This window comes from Zeugodacus cucurbitae, chromosome 6 (genome assembly GCF_028554725.1).
Source record: "Zeugodacus cucurbitae isolate PBARC_wt_2022May chromosome 6, idZeuCucr1.2, whole genome shotgun sequence".
NCBI lineage: Eukaryota > Metazoa > Arthropoda > Insecta > Diptera > Tephritidae > Zeugodacus > Zeugodacus cucurbitae.
Window position 1 is genome coordinate 15,097,003 of NC_071671.1, and position 23,888 is coordinate 15,120,890.

General features: G+C 33.5%; 1 long non-coding RNA gene across 1 annotated transcript in view; it reads left to right on the forward strand.

Moving 5' to 3' along the window:
- The window catches only part of LOC128922821 (uncharacterized), a 56,087-nt gene that overhangs the window by 26,618 nt on the left and 5,581 nt on the right, over window positions 1-23,888 (forward strand). Inside the window, exons 3-4 of the long non-coding RNA XR_008472010.1 lie at window positions 2,054-2,122; window positions 14,001-14,068. This is a non-coding gene — a long non-coding RNA (uncharacterized LOC128922821). The remainder of the gene's footprint in view (window positions 1-2,053; window positions 2,123-14,000; window positions 14,069-23,888) is intronic.

A 23,888-nucleotide genomic window follows, 5' to 3' on the forward strand; every position in this document is an offset into this window, starting at 1 on the left:
GCAGTGATTAGAGGGGCAGTTATTTATATAAATATGTACATATAGATGTTAACAAATGAGGTTGAGTTATTGTTCAATGCAATCAATGAATTCTGTTTTCAATATTTTATTAAATCCGAATTTAATCCCATAGCTGCTATGAGACCAATTAAGCTACGAATATCTGTTTTTGATTATAAGTTAAGTGAACTCATTGAGAAAAGCTACACATTTATCAGAAATATGTCCCGACTCACATGAATGTTCTTCATGATTTGAGCAAATATTGAATTAATTATTAATAAAAATATGAACTCAATGAAAGCCTTGCCTGCAAACGAATTGCATTCGCTACAGTCGCTCAAAAAAGTATGCACACTCCGACAAATTGGGGCGCCCCAGCTAATCCATCAGTCAGCTTTAACCAATATACACTACGCTACACCACACTGCATATGTATGTTTGCAGCATTTAAATTTATTTATTTTTTGCCTACACAATAACACCAACAACAATGGTCGGCGCCGGTGTAAGCCGGTTGCGTGCAAAGTGTGAAAACTGTCAGCAAACTTAAAAGTTCAATCAACTTTGTGCACGCGAATCGGCATAATGCATGACAAAAACAAAAACAACAAAAAAAGAGGTGAATTGATATGACATACTCGCATACACTCAAACACTCGCACGCACTTACTTTTCCAGCTCGATAATTTATGGCTTACATACCTGCATTTCAGGCCGCCGCTCACCATGTCGCGCCACAATTTAGATGAGAATGTACTCAGCGGTACCAACAAGAATTTAATGATTAAACCACATATTAATGACTTATACGTATATGAATGTATGTAGAGAGTCAGCATCACATATATGTGGCAAGTTATACATATACATATGTATGTGTTTGTGGAACTAAAAATATGACTAATACAAACATGCATAAATATATCACTTGGAATGTGGGTCACCAAAGTCATATATAAGCATGTATATAGATAGCAGCCACACCTTACCACGCGACAAGCCGCGCTTCGTCACTCCATGTAATGCTAACGAACCAACAGAAAAGTAATACAACAACAGTTATCATGATAATCATATGTGCGATTTAACAATAACTGTTATGATATAGCAAAAAAAAAAGGATAAACACAATTTTAATAATTTGACATATTTTTATTAGTTCACAAATATTGGTGCGAAGAAGAGTATCTAAAATAGTCTAAATTGTAAATTGATGAGTTGCTGGATGGGAGCGGGCTTGAAGCACATTGAATGCATCGTATACATTTAATCTTTCAGCTCTAAATGTTTCAGTCTGCCATTTTCCCATCATCTTAAACTTACTTTGATCTAGATTCCTTATGTACAAAATCTACGACGGTTTTAATGTTTTCAACATGAGCGATATGAATGAAATTTTCTATATACCAAAAAACTATAGTTGGATGGACAAGTACCACTGAACTCTTTCAATAAAAAATCTTAAAAAATAGTCATAATTTACTGCCAGATATATAGAATACGTTTTTACTTCACTTTCACATTTGTTATATGTAACTTGTGTTGACACAAGGAGAACAACGGGGACTAGATATGCATAATAAATATTTATTTTCTATTTATTTGCTTTTATGGATTTTCGCTCGAAACATTTTCTTAACGATAGCTACTTCTAATTTTAATACATCTTAAAAGCTAAAGTATAGAAAATTATTAAGTTGGGTTACCCTTTAGGGAGTGACTAATCGAACAGAGAACTGGTATAAATTATGTAAACTGGAATAATCACAAAAAACGTCTGCGATTCGCCAAATCTTGTAAAATTTCGAACAAAACAGAGTTGTGGGATACATTAGTTAGACAAGTACATGGAAATGGAGAGAAAGCGGCAAAGTATTAGAAGGCAAATTTTGTTTTCCTATCTTGACGGACTTAAAAAGCGATCTCAACAGTTAGGAGTTTAATGATCTACTTAAATTGCAGTATTTTTTATTTATATTAGCCTCCATTTACATATATTTTTTAAGATTAAAAATCTTAATTAATCGTTGACTATTTATTCTTTTTCAGATATATATAAACTTCCAACTAGGAGTAACTAGATCTTCGACTAGACTAGAAAATAAACATTGTTTTAAGGTAAGTTGAAAACATGTTTAGTAAAGTAGAGAAATTCTTTTACTGTTTCATTTAGTTGAGAAATATTTTGGGAGAAACTACCAAATAATATACTCATACAATCGGAAACAATTTTCGAATAGAAATCTGTATTGCTTATAACTTCCAATATTTTAAAGCTTCCTAGTTAATTATACATATTTTAATGAAGTGTTGATACCGCATTATGTTGCTCTATCACCCTCGATTGAACTTGTAAAGGAAACGAATTTTGTGAAAAACTGTTTTGATTGCGACACAAATTTTTCTGTCCGACTATTATGCAGAATAAAATTAATTCAATTCAGTTTAGATTACCTTTTTTGCTATCTACTTTTTATTCATATACTACCATAACAAATATAAATGTATAACCATTGATGATATGATTTTTCTTAGGAAGAACTTGCGAGTCACTCTTCACTCACATAGTTATAAACGAAAATTTCGTTATTTATGTTTATAAATATGGTGTATGGTTATGCGTTTGACCCCATAACTGTCATATCTGTAAACAAAAGCAATCATATAAATCGGTATTGCAAATAAAGCAACGGTATACTCAGAAATTCATCAGTCAATCAATATTTACACATGAATATTTGTAAATATGTGTGAATATATGAATAACTATATTTGCAAAATGGTTAGAGTGAATCTATCTGCGTCTGTTGCTATCAAAATACACATACAATATACATATTTAAATGCATATGTATTTATAAACGACTGAATGATGAAGCATCTGATTACTATGAAAATTTAAAGTTAACACTAGCGAAGCATTGCATTGCGATGATTATATGTTATGTGTCTATATGAATATTCTTTTTTGGGTCTATATGCTCTGGAAAGCGTGACTTTACCGGTGTCTAGGTAAACACTTTATTATGTGCCATAAAAATTGATTGACGCGCATGCGCAAATGGCTGCAGGTCAGCGATATGCAATTAGTTGCTCAGAGCTTCAGTGGAGCTATAAGCTAAAATTAAGCTTTTAAATATTTAATAAATGCACGAATAGTATTTATGTGTTTGCTATGTTTTTAATTTTTATATCACTTACCATTAAATCCCGCATACAACTAAAGAATTCAATGGAAACAAAACCAAAATCTCTCTTCCTGCAGCTGTTTTATCAGGTGTAAAGGTTCCGCTTGCCCTCATTAGTGTTAAATGAACTAACGGTGTTGCTTAATTGATTGCCATTGCTTAGAACATTCAACATAGTGGGTTTGTTATCATTGAAAATAACGCATATACGGTGTGTCTGTACGTAAAGGGCAACAACCGAAATGTTTTCATTAACATTTTCATTCGGTTAACCGTTTGGTGGATAGTCAAGCGTGACTTATAGTAGCTGATATCATATATATGTACTAGATATTTGGGGACTAACTGAAGTGTGAATCCAACTGTTTTACAACAACAGTTAACCATAGTTAAGAATATAAAATTAAATTAATTAATAACGAGTAGGCCAGTATGAAAATTCGTTCACAAAAATAAATAAAAGTTTGATCAATCAATTAAATGGAAATTAAAGAAGTATATCTTATATATAGTTATACAGTAACTTGTTCACTTCTTAATGGGTGGTTTGAATAATCGTTTCCAAATGGTAAATCGTACGATTGACTTGATGTTACCCTATTAAAAGTGGCCTAATGTGGGTATATCACACCATCCGATTACCAAAGCGTTGAATGGCTAGTTGCATCACCCTGTTTGAATCAAATTTGGGAATCAAAATGTAGCGAATGGTTTACCTGTAGAGTTCACCAGTTCCCAACAACTACAACTACGTTTTTACTGCAGACACATTTATTTATTTCCCTTGAATGCAAAATATTAAAACGTACTGTAATTTTTGCTTGAATAAAGTCATTGCATAATGAAATTATTTTTATGTTGAAAATACTGCAACTAATAATTTATCATGGATACATTTTCGTATATTTATTAATGAAAACTGATATTGATATAAATATGTCAGCTTTTTTAATTCAGCCAAATTTAATTGCTTATTTCGCAAAATCCGTGAAAAATATATGGCATTAAGTTAAATAACATATTTAATTACGTTTTTAATTTCGCTTATGCAATAGTGAACCTTTTGCCACAACTTTGGACAATTCTATGCGATTTATTGTTTAAAAAGCATTAATTTGTGTCTCTTAAATATGAGACAAGATTATTAATATATTTAATATTTATTTTGCTTTTAATTATTATTTTATTTATTCAGTTTTTGTTCATTTCATGGTACGTTTCTATTTGGACAGTTCATTTTTTTTTTATTCATCTGCTATAGCCATGATTCAATTATAAAAGGTTTGGTAAGTAGTGACAGCAAAGTTTTGACACTGCGTTACAAAAGGTTGTATTTCCGAAGGAAAGAAAAAAGGGAAAAATTAATTCGCTTTTTTTGAGAACGTAGCTAAAAATATATTCCAAGTAGTATAAAATATACTACTATTCTCGAACCAAAATTAATAATTGACATGAAAATATGTCCTGTTTTCTTCGAATAATAGTTTGAATTTTTAATTTTTATGTAGGTGAGTGACGTCCAGTGCAGAGAGTTAATATCTATTAGTCATAAAGAATAGAATATTTAACATTTTTCACATGAAACAAACATTTAATTTTATTTTCGGAAATTAGCATTAAAATTATATAATAATTGATCGGACACCTACTATACTAATTAGTCTGGCAGAATTTGACCCACACATTATGATTTCGTTTGAAGTGAAGCTCTAGAAAGATTTTAACAATGGATAAATAACGTTGATTGATTACTTGATCTTTCAAAGAGTGAGTTACAAAAAGAGACAGAGTTAAAGATATAGACTCAATTTCCTTCTGTGGAAAATAAAACAATTTTAAAAACACAAAAATACTCTAGATTCATTGTGCGACTGCTCTGAAGATTCTAAGAAAAATCTCAAAATGTATTATTCAGATGTTATAATAGTTAGTATGTATATTTCTACTAGACTTGACAGTGTTAATTTCGGGAATGTATATGAAACCTATGAAATAAATCTTAGACACCTGAAAATCACCTGTTCTCACATACATACATGTACATGTCTCTAAATATTACTGTTCCGCTTCAAGGAGAAGGAACATTTAGATCAGTAAAACAATATAAGGGCGATTGATTACATAACCTTTTATTGGGAGAATTGCAAAAGACAATGGAACAACTAGAGTCCAAAAAATATTCCTGATTTCCTTATGCGAGAAACAAGTAAAACAGAAAAAATAGCGAAATACAATGAACACTTTTTATTTAAAATTAGGTTTAAACAGTAGTTACGTAACAAAAATTGAAGATAACTGGACTTCTTTTAACTCCTTTGTTCTTTCAACCGGGACAGTTAGAATAATCTGCTCATATCTTTAGTTGTTACTTTCTGTTTTGAACTCTCTTTTGAGACGAAATATCGGTATCTAATCTGCAATCCTTGTAACTGCGCCTTTTTGGCAATCGCCTGTTTTGGTTTTTCTTTAATCGCTTTATTCGCAACATCCAGAGTCAATAAAAAACGCGGTTAGTTATCTTCTCGATATACATAACCGTATATGTATATAAAAGAAACGGACAATGATTGATTGAATGATTGAATCGAACAATTTATTTGAATTTTGGTAATATAAAATTCGAATGTCAATAAAAAAATCGAGAAAAACATATAAAAATTAAACAATATTGTCTACCTCTTGGGTTGATAAATATCTGCTACTATTTACAACTTTTTGAACAATTTTCTGGATAAATTTCGAAAAAAACATTATTGTTTTGCTAACGCAGAAGAGTTGTCAAAAAAGAGTGAGAAAGCTGTTTACTTATCAAACCTTTTATAATTGAATCATGTGCTATAGCTGATGACATCAGACTATATTAAATAATACCTTTATTCGTTCATCACATTCACTAATTGGGTTTTTGCCGCTCTTTTTTTCACCCTTTTCGTACACGTTTATTTTGCACTTTTTGTAACAAAATAAATATTAAATATCGCCAATTATTTTCCGGTACATAATATATTATTTAATCTTTTCCAATAATAATTGTGGCGGCATCACTCAATTCAATTGATTTATTTCAAAGAATTGTATTCGGTGTTCGCTACTTAATTGAACTATTCAACCAAAATTACCGCATTTTTCAGTTAATTCAAGTATATGATTTTTTTATAAATGGTAATTTAATATTTTCGGTTTTTTTCCACATTTATTTATAATATTTCGTTTGGAAAATTATTGCATAATTTTTTTTTATGAAATCGTTTTTTTTGATATGTTATATATGTTTGATATTATTTTACTATAAAAATAGTGAATTTAATGGTGTGTGAATATTATTTAATCAGTCAACCAAATGGACGGAAATCATAAAAATGAGTATAAAAGTGTTGGAAAGATATTATGACCCGAGATGGCCCTTTCTGCTGATCTAAATTTTTTCACAGCATTTTAAACCAAAGATAGAGGAATTAAATTCATATATTGGGAATTGATCCGATTTGGTCTGTCACTATTCTTCATTCAAGTTCTAAAATCATTACAGTAGGTACATGAGAATACTTCCTCAACCAGTTTTATTCATAGTTAACTCACCGTATTCTTCAACATCAGTAAAATTGAATTAAATTGTATTAACGTATCGCATAAATTGACCGACTTTTTCGATACGAAATTAGCCAGAGGAATTGAGGTCCGAGATTCGAATTAGGTCTTTTAAAAGTATAGTCCAACATAGGCTAGTTGAGACAATTTCTCCATTAATGCGTAGTAAATAGCCACGCCCAGTTCTCAGAAAATTTTAAATCATTGAAGTCCACACCTATTATTGTCATCAGTTCGAAACTCAAGTGTTGTAAGCGAAATGAATTACCTTAAAATATAATTAGTTCACAAGTTAAATAAAAAAATTTATTAAGTATCTACTCCTAAAACCCTGAAAATTTTTTTGAAATACTGAAATCCTCATAAAAAATCTATACTGAAAGCACTCAATTAGTACGAAAATACTGTGTTGCATTTTACAGTTCTCCTACATCCATATATACCTAAATTTTAATCGAACACAACAGACAAACGTTCCCAATGTTGTACGTTCCACGACTGTCGACTGCTGGAATTACGCGAATATTTTTGTTCCCTTCATACTCGCAGTGACTAAAAATAATATTGGGGACAATAACAGCAACGTTAAGATTTTTTAATGGTGTGCCCATCAAAAGCATGTGGCAATAATGTCAAATGTGGCACGTGACTCACACCCAATTGCGCACAATCACAATCGGCATCTCACATTGCCGGAATTTAGCAAAGACAGTGGTGAAGGAAAACAACATGTTTGTAGCTGTTTGTTGCTGGTATGCCAAGCAGAGTGCGCAAATTGTCGGGAACAGCTGTGGTGACAACAACAACAAATCACATATGTTGCCGTAACGATGAAGAGGTGCAAATTTGAAAAAGCTGAAGCAAAGTATGGTAATTAAAGTATTTGCAACATGTACATATATTTATGTAGTATACTATATTCTCCAGCAGCGCATTGTTATGTATGTGTTAGGAGTAGGTACTCAGAAATTTCGGTTTTGTAATGATGTTGTTGCATATTTTTGAAATGTTTATTCCGAAAATAATTTGTTACTCCGAAATTTCTCGGAATACTTTTTTAATGCGAATATGAAAATACACCCAACTTATATTATATTATTTATATAAAAATTATAAGTTATTTAACTAAAACTGCGACTCCGAAAATGTTTGTTATAGTAAAGCACATCAGTCTTAAGCTTTAAATTAATTTCTGAAAACTAGCAGCAAAAATAGATGTACTCCGATAATCAGGAGTTGACGCCGAAAATTAAGGATTCACTTTGTTCTAACTTGTGCTAACAAAATATTAACAAAACCGCTTAAAATTCACAACGCATTGTTGCACACACACCATCGGAAATACTAAATTGATGACAGGATTGCGGATTTGATTTGGTTTCTTCCTTCGACTTGGCGCCATGAAAAGGGTGGCTAAAAATAACCAACTTTTATAGCAAACAATATAAACTCATAATTCATAAATGAATGAAGTTATTGCAAGCATTATGTGGCAGAGTGAAATAAATTGAAATATATAGTCAAAAGTGGATTTATGTCTGAACATACCTATGTATATATGCACATATAAATTTATTCAGATGTCCGCCTACCTAGATTCAATGAACCACAGTGCAGCTAAACTGCGGGAGTTATAGGCGCCTGCAGCAACAATAATAAAGTGTTTTAGTTGCAAGCAGAGAATTTTGATTTGAAAAATGCGCTTAACATCAGAAAAAATCATTAATCATTCATAACAATGAGCGGTGCTCGTGGACAAGATACCGCCTTTCATTGAGCTGTGGTGAAAAAATAATTAAAGTGATGGTTGCATACATCGTCGGATGATGTGAAAATTATGATGAAACATTTTATGTATCTTTTTTTTTTGAAGTTTTTTTGGGTGGTAAAAAACAACGATAATGATGAGAAAAAAAAAATATATATATACTTCTATATCTAAATGAGTATAAAAGTGTTGGAAAGATATTATGACCCGAGATGGCCCTTTCTGCTGATCTAAATTTTTTCACAGCATTTTAAACCAAAGATAGAGGAATTAAATTCATATATTGGGAATTGATCCGATTTGGTCTGTCACTATTCTTCATTCAAGTTCTAAAATCATTACAGTAGGTACATGAGAATACTTCCTCAACCAGTTTTATTCATAGTTAACTCACCGTATTCTTCAACATCAGTAAAATTGAATTAAATTGTATTAACGTATCGCATAAATTGACCGACTTTTTCGATACGAAATTAGCCAGAGGAATTGAGGTCCGAGATTCGAATTAGGTCTTTTAAAAGTATAGTCCAACATAGGCTAGTTGAGACAATTTCTCCATTAATGCGTAGTAAATAGCCACGCCCAGTTCTCAGAAAATTTTAAATCATTGAAGTCCACACCTATTATTGTCATCAGTTCGAAACTCAAGTGTTGTAAGCGAAATGAATTACCTTAAAATATAATTAGTTCACAAGTTAAATAAAAAAATTTATTAAGTATCTACTCCTAAAACCCTGAAAATTTTTTTGAAATACTGAAATCCTCATAAAAAATCTATACTGAAAGCACTCAATTAGTACGAAAATACTGTGTTGCATTTTACAGTTCTCCTACATCCATATATACCTAAATTTTAATCGAACACAACAGACAAACGTTCCCAATGTTGTACGTTCCACGACTGTCGACTGCTGGAATTACGCGAATATTTTTGTTCCCTTCATACTCGCAGTGACTAAAAATAATATTGGGGACAATAACAGCAACGTTAAGATTTTTTAATGGTGTGCCCATCAAAAGCATGTGGCAATAATGTCAAATGTGGCACGTGACTCACACCCAATTGCGCACAATCACAATCGGCATCTCACATTGCCGGAATTTAGCAAAGACAGTGGTGAAGGAAAACAACATGTTTGTAGCTGTTTGTTGCTGGTATGCCAAGCAGAGTGCGCAAATTGTCGGGAACAGCTGTGGTGACAACAACAACAAATCACATATGTTGCCGTAACGATGAAGAGGTGCAAATTTGAAAAAGCTGAAGCAAAGTATGGTAATTAAAGTATTTGCAACATGTACATATATTTATGTAGTATACTATATTCTCCAGCAGCGCATTGTTATGTATGTGTTAGGAGTAGGTACTCAGAAATTTCGGTTTTGTAATGATGTTGTTGCATATTTTTGAAATGTTTATTCCGAAAATAATTTGTTACTCCGAAATTTCTCGGAATACTTTTTTAATGCGAATATGAAAATACACCCAACTTATATTATATTATTTATATAAAAATTATAAGTTATTTAACTAAAACTGCGACTCCGAAAATGTTTGTTATAGTAAAGCACATCAGTCTTAAGCTTTAAATTAATTTCTGAAAACTAGCAGCAAAAATAGATGTACTCCGATAATCAGGAGTTGACGCCGAAAATTAAGGATTCACTTTGTTCTAACTTGTGCTAACAAAATATTAACAAAACCGCTTAAAATTCACAACGCATTGTTGCACACACACCATCGGAAATACTAAATTGATGACAGGATTGCGGATTTGATTTGGTTTCTTCCTTCGACTTGGCGCCATGAAAAGGGTGGCTAAAAATAACCAACTTTTATAGCAAACAATATAAACTCATAATTCATAAATGAATGAAGTTATTGCAAGCATTATGTGGCAGAGTGAAATAAATTGAAATATATAGTCAAAAGTGGATTTATGTCTGAACATACCTATGTATATATGCACATATAAATTTATTCAGATGTCCGCCTACCTAGATTCAATGAACCACAGTGCAGCTAAACTGCGGGAGTTATAGGCGCCTGCAGCAACAATAATAAAGTGTTTTAGTTGCAAGCAGAGAATTTTGATTTGAAAAATGCGCTTAACATCAGAAAAAATCATTAATCATTCATAACAATGAGCGGTGCTCGTGGACAAGATACCGCCTTTCATTGAGCTGTGGTGAAAAAATAATTAAAGTGATGGTTGCATACATCGTCGGATGATGTGAAAATTATGATGAAACATTTTATGTATCTTTTTTTTTTGAAGTTTTTTTGGGTGGTAAAAAACAACGATAATGATGAGAAAAAAAAATATATATATACTTCTATATCTCTTTTTTTTATTTTATCTTGAAAGGTAAAAGAGAATAGGTGCATTTAATTTCTTAAGACAATCCGAAAACCAAACTCTGAATTGGCTTAATTTTAGCTTCGCATTTGAGGATAAAAATGTCAGTCTTATTCTTTAATTTAGTTCTATTTCATAGTTGCAACCAAATTATGAAAATTTACTTAACTCCGAAAATTAGTTATTTGAATCAAAAAAATTGGTTTCCCATTATTTTATATTCTATACCTGATATTATTTTAAGTCCGAAAGTCGATTTAAAAAATATCAGTGAAAAGTATTTTAGTTCAAAAGTTAAAATAGTTAAAAAATAACTCCGAAATTAATTTGAGTCCCAAAGCTCTTATTCATATAATTTTTATTTTCAAAATTTTGTATATGCGAATAGTTGGAAAAATTCGGAAATTTTATTTTTGTACAAAATTCTACAGATTTGAAAATAAAGTGACACTGGTTTTGAGAATAACTCCGAAAAATCTGCTAGTCCGATATTTTTGGAACTTAAAACCAAAATTATTCCAGAATACCAATTATTCTTCCTTTTTTTCTTTATCACACACGTCAAGCAAACCAATATAAAATCTTAAAGATTTGTACCAATGAACGCCCACTTTTTCTAACCATAAACATTAATTACAAAGCATAATCACTGCTCATTAAACAGTCCAAACGCGTATCAATGATTGCACGCCTACAACACATTTTGCACACACCAAAAACCTTTGCGACCTTCAGCGAAGACTTTCGTATAATTCTTTTATAGGGAAAATAAAAACAATACCGGTTGCAACACCTCAAAAGCTATTAATCGCACATTAAGTGGACGCACTTGAAAATAAATCAAAATCGCCGATGAGACACCCCCCTAAGCTAGACATTAAAGTTGGCGAAAATGAAAACGAAAAAGCACTTAAAACAACAAAAACAAAGTAATATGAGAATATGTAAGTATAAAGTTTGGGTAGTGTAGCACGAGGCACCACGACAGGTCGCGGCTGCGGGTGATGAGATTGATGAGGAAGCCTCGTGATTGGACTTGCTGGATTATGATTTGCACTTTAAGCAAAAATTATTGTTGCCAGACACGCACACAGGTGGGCTGCCACTTGCGTTTAAATGCTAAATGCGCTCTAAAATGACTAGCGAAATGGCAACAACAACAATATTAGTGAGACTGCAGACTCCTACTTTGCGGCAAAGTTCATAAAACATCCGCTAAACGCACGCACTCACGAAATTACTTAGTTGGCTATGCGAAAAAGAGCGAGTGGAAAGGAAAAACACTGAAAAAAAACAACAAAACAAAAAACGTGGATGAACTTCATTATTTAATATTTTTGCCGCAATTTTATTGTTGGTCACCGCGCAGCAGCCCGTCTAGGCGTCCGTACGCATGGTAGTATACCTATAAACACATATGTATATATGCCGTTGGCTTGTCGCGACGCCGACCTACCATGACGGCGTGTTAAATTGTTTAATGAACCACAATAATGCTGTTAATAACATTTAATATACTTACTAGCCGGCTAGCAGCCGCTCAGCTCGCCACATATTCATACGCACTCAAGCTATGTAAGCAGCTGCGTTTGTGCTATTTTGACGCCAAAGGCGATGACTAAATTGTTCCAAAAGCCTATGATATGGCGTTGGGCAATGATGATGTGCATAATATTTATTATAATGTGTTATTGTTGTTTTTATTAACTCATATACATAACTTCAAATATGCTATAAATACCCATTTACAAATCAATGATATGTATCTATATACATATATAATATATCAATTAAGATCGTTTGGAGTACAGCTTCATTTAAGTCTCTTAAATTTTATTGTCTAAGTTTGCGTAATAGCTTTTGTTGACTGGCTGCTATGGACCCCATGGCGATTCTGAACTCGAAGCACCATAATCAACAAAAAAACGTTGAGTCATAGAAACTTTCGTTAAAAAATACAAGAATTTAGTTATTTTTGCGGTTTTTATTATATTTATAACATGTTGTATAAAAAGGCTAGACATTATTTCATAAATTTATATTATAATTAATTTTCGATTATCATCTGTTACTAGGAGCTTCACTTTAAATATTATATTTCTGCAATTTCTTACCACAAAGTGTTTACAAATTCATAACTTTATTTTATCCAGAGTGCCTAGAAAGTTTGTTCGAATTAGCATATTTCCTATAAGAAATTCCATAATACTATAATCATGTCAACTTAAAAAGCTAGAGAATAATAATAAAACCAAAACTGAAATTAAATTCTGTTTAATTAGGTATTCAAAATACGTTTAAAATGTATTATGCTTTTGCTGTGCTCTTTCATCTTTTTGCTAAATTTATTTCCCATAATCTGTAGCTTTGGGAGGTTGCAAAGATCGGAAGCAAAGTGTCGATAAAAAAATAATGTATAAGCTGAATAAGAATTATAGAGAATAATTATGTGATTGAAATACATGGAAAATTCAACTACTTCAAAGTGTCAAACTATCCCTTAATCTAACCGTTTGAGTAACAATCCGTTACAATTTCTTCTTATAACAATGTTCTATTCGCCACTTCTCTGGTCCCTTAGTTAAGCTCTGGTTCCTTTTAAAACAATTTCTCTATAAATTAACAAAAAAATTACCTAAATCGAATTCAGCTACTTGTATTTAGTAAGTGGGTACTTAAATTATTATTCTATATGAATTCTTTTAAATTTTGCAGGCCTATTTGCCTAATTTTGAGCAGTTAGATGACTTTGAAGGTATCACCTTGACTTTGTCCTTTCTTCATGCAAGTTAAAAATTAGAGATATTCAATTGATAGCTTTCTAACTTCAATATCTTCCAATTTTCTCCTGCCTCAAATGTGCTATTGTTTTCTTCCGATTTTTATTTTAATTAACCATGTGTTGATTACCTACAAAAGCATACTCACTCATAAATCTATGCATTTCGGCTCTTACTCTAGTTTATGGCTACAATTGCCTTGATAATACTGAACATTTCCAATCAAGTGAACAAATCAAGTTTTAGTTGAAATTCGTAGAATTTGAGTTTAATTAAATTTTCATCTGTTTTTCCATTATTTTGTTTCAATTTCAGATAACGAACGAAGTGCTGTTATTCATTTGATTACAGACGAACACGTTACTTTTTGCTGGGGAAAATAGGTTAGCAATGTTAAAACTTATTTTATGAACAGAAATGAATGAAAAGCACAGTGAACGAAAATAAAATAAATAAACACCAGTGAAATAGCGAAATTGGGTAAAAATATTTAATTTCACTGGTAGATAATGGATTATTGATAATAATAATCACCGTCTTTGGTTTAAACCTAAATGTCTCTGTATGCAGAATTTAAGAATATTCTTAATTCCTATTATTATTCCTATTTAGGAAAATAAAATTTAAATTTAAATGTATTTAATTTATTAAAAAATGTTTAAAACTGAAAAGTATTATCTTCGAAATCGGACTTCTACTTTGAACTACGTATTTTTAAGAATTTTTTTCACTTGGCAACAATTACTTTATGTTTTTACAACAACTGGGACCTATCCCATGACTAAATGTATAGCAGTTATGCACTTAACTATAAATGTCTTCCGGGTTCATCCCCACTATAACTGTAGTTCAAACCCGATTCGTGATTCGTTGCATAAATCCCTTAGTTAATGAACTGAGCATGGAACCAACATCCACCTTTTAACGCTGTAATGTGTGCTCAACTGATGAGTGCAACGGCCATAAATCAAATATTGACTACACAGATTACCAATTACATAAACCAACGAATAAGTAAAATGCTTCACCATCAAAACAATACAACAATAACAAATATACCATGGATGTATGTGTAATTATAATTCGGCAATAAAATACGCAATACTTACTACCGTACAATAAATATAAATACATAAGATGCGTACAACATTCCGACAGATACAACTATCTCGCTATGATTACATACATATGTATATTTGGAAATTCTTAACCTGAACGCCTTGTGTCCGTGGTGCACACCCACTGCATGTCTGGAAAAAATTGGCAAAGCCAGCCTGGTAGCTGCCACTTTTACAATCCGCCTTTAAACTTACTTTCCACACCCGACGCAACCTGCCACAGAAGGCTACTCCCTTATAATTCTGTCCCTACCAGTTTATACTTTTATTATAACAACAACAATTACAATTAATCTATGAGGCATAAAAGCTATATTTTCTACCAGTCAGCTTAGCATTCCAACTCGTATCCGTTTATTTATTTGCTTCTGCTGCTGCTTCGGTCACGGTCATCGGTTATAAATCATTGTGCATCTATGATTCTAAGCAAATCGGTTGTATTGCACAACAACAAATCACATGTGAAGTATGCAAATGAGAATAACATGTAAAATAGCATATTATACTGGTTTCTTAATATAAAGGTTGTGTACATTTCTATACATTTTCTTTAATTGGAACATCAACAGAATGTAGTCGAAAGGAGTCCATTCATGTGTGTGCTTTGACATCTGGTTCGACTGCTATTCCTCTAGGAATTTTCAACATCTAAAACAGGTCCTTTTATTTTCATACCTATTTACACTATTTATGCTTCTTATAGAGAAGGCACCGTTCATTTCGCTATTATTAAAATTTTTTTAGAATTTAGCATTCTTTAATGAAATACGAGTTTTACTCTACATGCCTAAAATAAAATATATAGCTATTTATATTTAAAAAACTACTTTTCAATCAGTGATGCATTCTTACTCTTCTGAAGAAAATATTTTATTTTACTAAATACTGGAATATATGAATTCGATTATTAAGACGGATCAATTTGCGACTAAAACTGCACTCATATGAAAACCTTAATGGCAGATAGACAATGTTTTCATCGATTTAAAGAATTCATCTCCGATGTCATAACTGGGGCAGTGAGAGACCAGAAAATATGCAGAAATATTGAATAAGAGAATATTATAATTCATACAGCCTTACCAGTTATACGTATTTTTCCGGGTCTATCTGATATGTTCGACATGACCTTATTTGTATTTGTTAGTATTCTTATTCAAACCATTCAAACTACTACTAAATGGCATTCTTCTGAGTTTTCTAGTAATATTCTCTGCTCTTCTTTTGTGCCAATCGATTTTTCATTTTAGTATGTCAGATAACTGTTTACATAGCGATATACTAGATTTTTCAGGGTGTGAATTTAATATCTATGTATGTCACATGTTTGCTTAAATGTTCCTATTATTATTATTAACTTGGATTAATAATAAAAGTCTATAAATTAATATAAACATATTTTCTTACTGAGTTTGCTAAATAAAAAACATTGAAATTTAGCTAAAACAGTAAAAAAAAAACCTTAAACAACCTTGAACTCTACATAACACTGAACTAGTAAAAGAGCAAATGTGTGTATCAGAGAACTGCAATTATTTCCTTTTTTGAGTCATTGGTTGAGTAACACAAAAAATAGTATTAGTGCATATAAGTCAAAAATCATTAAACACTAAGAACTAAGATCCACTAAAACACATTTACGCACATCACACAAAGCGAGAGCATGAATAATGAGTAAGTTTCTCTTCATACGTATCGTTGAAGTACTCAATTGTCTCATGAGCCAATAATTCAGTCAAATTAAACCAAAATCAGCCATACCACCAAAAAAACGCCAATAGTATATCTAAATGAATAAAGTGATACGAATAGGATCAAAGTAAAACTGACGAAGGCTGTGCCGCCGCTAGGCAAAAGTGCCCTGCGGGAAATGACTAACGATGTTGTTCTTTGATGTTGTGTATTACATTTAATATTTTAAGTTAATCAATGACAGTAAAGTTTAAACTTTTGTATGTGATTGGCGTTGCAACCGTTTAGACGGTTATAGCCGAATCGACGATAGTGCGCCACCTCTCTCTCTCTCCTTCGCAGTTCGGCGCCAGTTGGAGATCCCAAGTGTAACCAGGTCGCTCTCCACCTGGTCCCTCCAACGGAGTGAAGGCCTTCCCCTTCCTCGGCTTCCTCCGGCGGGTACTGCATCGAACACTTTCAGGGCTGGAGCGTTTTCGTCCATTCGGACAACATGACCTAGCCAGCGTAGCCGCTGTCTTTTTATTCACTGAACTATGTCAATGTCGTCGTATAACTCGTACAGCTCATCGTTCCATCGTCTGCGGTATTCGCCGTTGCCACTGTTCTGAGGACCATAAATCTTGCGCAAAATGATCCTCTCGAAAACTCCTAGTGTCGTCTCATCTGATGTTGACATCGTCCAAGCTTCTGCACCGTAAAGCAGGATGGGAATGATAAGCGACTTGTAGAGCTATATTTTAGTTCGTCGAGGACTTTACTGTTCAATTGCTTACTCAGTCCAAAGTAGCACCTGTTGGCAAGAGTTATTCTGCGCTGGATTTCGAGGCTGACATTGTTCGTATTGTTGATGCTGGTTCCCAGGTATACGATATTATCTACGACCTCAAAGTTATGACTGTCAACAGTGACGTGGGAGCCAAGACGCGAATGCGCTGACTGTTTGTTTGATGACAGGAGATATTTCGTCTTGTCCTCGTTCACCACCAGACCCATTCGCTTCGCCTCCTTATCCATGCGGGAAAAAGCAGAACAAACGGCGCGGTTGTTGCTTCCGATGATATCAATATCATCAGCGTACGCCAGGAGCTGTACACTCTTGTAGAAGATTGTACCTCCTCTATTTAGCTCTGCAGCTCTTATAATTTTTTCCAGCATCAGGTTAAAGAAGTCGCACGATAGTGAGTCACCTTGTCTGAAACCTCGTTTGGTATCGAACGGCTCGGAGAGGTCCTTCCCAAGCTTGACGGAGCTTTTGGTGTTGCTCAACGTCAACTTACACAGCCGTATTAGTTTTGCGAGGATACCAAATTCAGACATCGCGGCGTTAAGGCAGCTCCTTTTCGTGCTGTCGTAAGCAGCTTTAAAATCGACAAAAAGGTGGTGTGTGTCGATCCTCTTTTCACGGGTCTTCTCCAAGATTTGGCGCATGGTGAATATCTGGTCAGTTGTCGATTTTCCAATCAGTTTGTTGACGGTGGGCTTTAGTCTTTCACACAGTACGCTCGATAGAACCTTGTATGCGATGTTTAGGAGGCTGATCCCACGATAATTGGCGCAGATTGTGGGATCGCCCTTTTTATGGATTGGGCAGAGCACACTGAGATTCCAATCGTCAGGCATGCTTTCTATTCTGCAAAGAAGCTGATGCATGAGTTATAGTTATAGACAGTTACATATGTATTTGGTTATATGTACATGTTTACAGATACATTGTTTACAACCTAAGTGCAGCTGAGAAAACATAAATATTTACGTATAGTTATAAGTACTAGTTATAGATAGTCACACATGTGTACAAATACTTATGATTATCAGTAAAAATCAGAACAATAGAATGTAAATACAAACAGTCCCAAAACCTTAAATATTTCCCTTCTTTTGTTAGAAGTAGATAAGATTTGAAAAACAACTGACCTGCGCGTCAGTACTAGCATAAGTTTAAATAGAAGTAGATAAGATTTGAAAAACAACTGACCTGCGCGTCAGTACTAGCATAAGTATAAATAGATGTAGTTTGAAAAAGAAGCATCAGAATAAATTGACCACTGAGCACAGAGCACCGTGTTTAACCATTTATTCAATTCATGCACCTTATCAGTTCTTCGATGCCGTATTTGAATAGCTCTGCCGGTAATCTATCGGCCCCCGCTGCTTTGTTGTGCCCACTTATGCGGTTGTGCGTAGGGTTTGGGACCCACCACATAAAAACACCCCCCAATGAATAATCTACGAAAGCCTCGGATGAGACACCTCCCTTTTTTTATACTTTTAGGTTTTAATATATTTCTTTTAATAGTAATATATTGAAAATTAATAAAGACGCACGAAAATGCATGTTCAATGAAATAATGAAAATTGTAATGTAACAAAGTTCTTACTGGGTCTCTTTACTTTCGTGCTCAGCTACGAAGTCACAATTCCACTCATACCGATCAGTGTAGCGAATTCATTCAAGTTTATTTTCATTGTGACCAATGAACAAGTGAGTAAAATCAAATTGTTACTATAAACTCGTTTGAGTCATAAATTGACGGCACATATAAGTGTAGAAATACTACGAGTTTTTTTTTGGTTTGGTGGAAATGAGTCTTAGTCATTTTTGATATTAGTATTAGTACTCATTTACACCAATTTGTTTGGCTAATGAGTTAGTGCACTAATTTCATTATTACTCAATGCAGATCTCTGGTGTGTAGTAAACTCAAACTATCAATTTATTTGCATAAAAAACCGCAATACTTGCCACACTGTCCTTTAATCCCAAAGGCAATTGACTACAGATATTACTAGCTGAAATTTGCTAATATACAATACATTCACATAACGGCATTGAAACGACCAGTTTTCATATGTTCGGATAGAATGCCATAGGCGGTTAACTAAGTGCAGTTGTAGGCGGCAAAGGGAAGTAGTCGTAAAGCCCTTTTGGCGGAGGGATCATTTTATGCGTTCGAACGAATTTATTTATTTTGTTACGCGAACATTTGCAACAACAATTGATATATATTGAAGTGGCTGGAAAATTTCGTTTTGGCTAACTACAGCCGCATACACACACGGGTGACAATGGAAGGGATCAACTCTAACTCCTCAACATAGTGGTATAGTAAATAGTATAGTAAATAGTAAATGCTAACAAACCAAATTGCGAGGAGGCCACAGACTTATGGAACACTAGGAGTGTGCATACATACATACATAGAAGCCTTTCCAAATGTCATGTGTTAGGGTCAACTGCTAGGCTATTGGCGTACAGCTGACAGATTGTTTGCGGAATTCAATGGGCGTGGCAGATGGACGAACACGCGACAACGAAACGCAAAAATATGTGTTGCTAGTTTTTTTACGCGGGGACAACTTTGTTATATACTACTATATTTTAGTTACGTAGAAAGGGAAAATCTGAATAAAGTGTTTAACTAAACTTTTGTTATACTCTCGCAACCTGTTGCACAGAGTATAATCGTTTTGTTCACATAACGGTTGTTTGCGTCACCAAGAAATATAAGAGTTAGATATGGGGTTATATATACATAAATGATCAGGATGACGAGTGGATTTGAAATCCGGATGTTTTTTCGTCCGTTTGTCCGTCCGTCCGTCCGTCCGTCTGTCCGTCCGTCCGTCTGTCTGTCCGTCTGTCCGTCTGTCCGTGCAAGCGATAACTTGAGTAAAAATTAAGATATCTTAATGCAACTTGGAACACATGTTCCTTGGCACCCTGAGGAGGTTGCTTTCGAAAATGGTCAAAATCGGTCCACTGCCACGCCCACAAAATGGCGGAAACCAAAAACTTATAAAGTGTCATAACTAAGCCATAAACAAAGTTATGAAAATAAAATTTGGAACATAGGATCCCATTAGGGAGGGGCACATTTGTATGTAATTTTTTTGGGGAGGTGGGCGTGGTTCCGCCCTCAAATTGGTTTTTTGTACATACTCGGAAACCAATAAAGCTATATAAACCAAACTTTCTGCAGTCGTTTTGATTATCCACTTCTTAGTGCAGTCCAAAAATGAAAGAAAACGGATAATAACCACGCCCACCTCCCATACAAAAGTTAGGTTGAAAATTACTAAAAGTGGGTTAAATCAATAACGAAAAACGGCAGAAACACTAAATTTCACATAAGAAATGGCAGATGAAAGCTGCACTCAGATTTTTTTTACAAAATGGAAAATGGGCGTGGCGTCGCCCACTTATGGGTCAAAAACCATATCTCAGGAACTACTCGACCGATTTCAATGAAACTTGGTTTGTAATAGTTTCCTTACATCTCAATGATATGTTGTGAAAATAGGCCAAATCGCTTTACAGCCACACCTACTTCCTATATACCAGAACTTTGAAGACGATCTGAATCGTGTACATTACAATATATAAAGTAAGCACTAGTGAAGATATCAATGCAGAACTTTGCACAAATACTATGTTTATAGTGTGGCAGCCCCATTCTAAAAATCGTCGAAATCGGACCATAGGTTTTTAAGGCCTCATATATCGAACACGAGGTCCTCGGTGCTTCTAGTTTAATATTATGGTTTCCAACTTTCAATGGACTTTATAAAATATATATGACGAATATGTGGGTCAAATTGTGTATTACATAATATAAATAAAGTCAAATAAATAAATTGCGAGAGTATAAAATGTTCGGTTACACCCGAACTTAGCCCTTCCTTACTTGTTTTTTATTAACTTTATTTATTTATTTTAATATATATTTTTGTTGCACTGTGGCTACGTACTCAAGTATACTATATATAGTTTATAAGTATGTTGGTAGCAACTGACTCAGTATTGGATTGCCTTTAGATATACTCAGACATATATAAACATAAAATATATTTATACATGTCTATTTTATTAGATCTACATACTATGTTTGTTGGTATGTGAAATATCAGTCTAAATAAATAAAAATATTTCCTAAGCTCTGTCTGGTAGCCAATAATGGCTTTTATGTGTGGATAGGTACTATAAGGTAGAACTACCTGTTACGAATCCTCTGTAAATCCTGTAAATATGAAGCAAATCCGTTAAAACCTATTAAGTTTATCGTAATTTAAAAAAACTCTGACTTAAAAATTAAAAACCCTATAAGTTCTAAATTTTTGAAAATTTTTAAAAACCCTTTGGCCCACAAACACTTCTCACCTAACACTAAAGTTAAAAAAAAATCGGCTGACCCCCGACCAACATTGATATTTCTGAGAAATTTTGACCCAGTTGTTAATGGTCACTTGTTACAGACAAATACATACAAACAATGCTGCTCTTATTTAACAACATTTTGGTCAACTGGCGGCTGCGGCCCAACGGTCGTGGCTTATCAAACACATTGTTTTTGTTGTCACTAACCTTGTTGCTTTTGCTGCTGCTTTTGTATAGATATATATCACTGCCCCTGACAAGCATGCGAATGGATAAACGTTGTTGATATATTTATTTGCTTGATCACATGGTATGCGAAAAATATTAAAAAAATTAAAGTAAAGCTATTGGCAATATTCACATCGACAATGATATTCGCTATTTCTCCAAACGAAATGACAGTCACACTATCTACACAACTGCGCGATGAATAAATTGTTTATCGGACAAACCAGTGGCAATTAAAAATGTGACACAATAAATAGTAAATTCGGTTTCTGCAGATCATAATATAGAATAATAGCACAATTTTGCCATGATAAAACCATAGACATAAATAAAGAAAGTGGAAAATATTCCGCTACTATGTCTCTTATCTGTTGGCATGATCTATGAGTGATTAACGATTTCCATTTAATTAAAGGCTTTCTCACAAAAAGTGTGTTCACTAACTGCATATTGATTTTTTTCCTACGACCCTACCGTCATACAGTGTGTGTTGTACAATTCGATGTCCTTTACGTCCTTGATTTCCCACTAGGTCAAGCGTCTAGAAGTTTTGTTTTTGATTTTGTTTGAAACCTTTGTACTTACTTGATTGCGATCGAATATAGTGTGTTTGTGCGGCACATACGAAAGCGCAGACATAAAAAGGTTTTGCATGCGGTATATAATTATGAGGGCTTTCTCGAACACTGAGTAAACACAAGTACCATTCAGGTGAAAATCAATAACTCATTTACATATATGTACATATATATAGTAAATGGGGGGGGGTTAAAGTATGTGGCTTTAGGGGCTTTAAGGTCTTCGATAATACAAAAATACCAATATACTTACAAATATACTAGTTTATACGTAAGCCAGACTCTGCTGCCACGCAACCGCTTAGGAATTTCACTAAATGGCTGCATGCGCAATCCTTTCGTTGAGGTATTCGACCTCCCTTGCCGCATATTCACGTGCCAAGCAGACATCTCCGAATCGATAACGGCAATACACGTTTTGTATGTATTTAGGTATGCGAAACCCGTTAAAGGATATTTGAACAGGCGCATTCATTTTTGTTGGATTGTCAAAGCAAAGCAGCCACACCTGTGAAATGTCTGAACCAACAATCGACTTGGCCGCTAGCCGTGGGTTTGCGCTGCATTATATATTCGAGTACAACTACATAAACGAGAACTTGTGCAGTCACTAGTAATTGCAGTTTGCAACATCTAACAACTGCCAATTGCAAACTCTTTCTTTTACGGCGAGAGTAATTAAAATCCTATTTTTGGGTGAAAATGAAATGAAAACAGTTTACATAGTAATTTGCATAAAGTACTTTAACTGCCAGCACAACAATAAAGTAAATTAGAATAATACACCGGCAATCGTTAAATATGCGCCCAAAAGTGTTTAAAAGGGAGTGTGTGGCTTTGGAACTACGTCTACATAAATACATATTTTCACAATTATATCATGCACAAGTTTCTAAAATAGTTAAAATATATATATATAATTCATACTAGTTGCAAAGCAACTAATATTGGATTATTTAATGGTTAACTCGTATTCATCGTAATTAAAATAATAAAATTACTACTTTATTTTCTAATACCCTATTAATACTTTATATTCCGACTGGGTCAATCAACCGCTAATACCAGCTTATAATTTTAGTATGTGCCAAGCACCCAATTAAGTGAATAAGTGCTGAGTGTAGTGAAATTTGAACAAAAAACATAGTTTCCCAACTGAAATTATTATGAAATTCTGCAACAATTACAACTCCAACAATAAACTTCAACCTTTTTCCATTGCACCAACATGGATACACGGCGTATACGTAATATATTAAAATAACACATCCCGTTGGTATACCTCATGATTTCCATGGCATATGGCATGATTTCCTCCCGCACGCCTCGTGTCGCGCTCTATATTGCTGCTATTCTAAACTGTAGTAATCCACCTGAACTCCCAGCTCACTTGAGCTGTCATGTAACACATTATATAATTATAATAAAC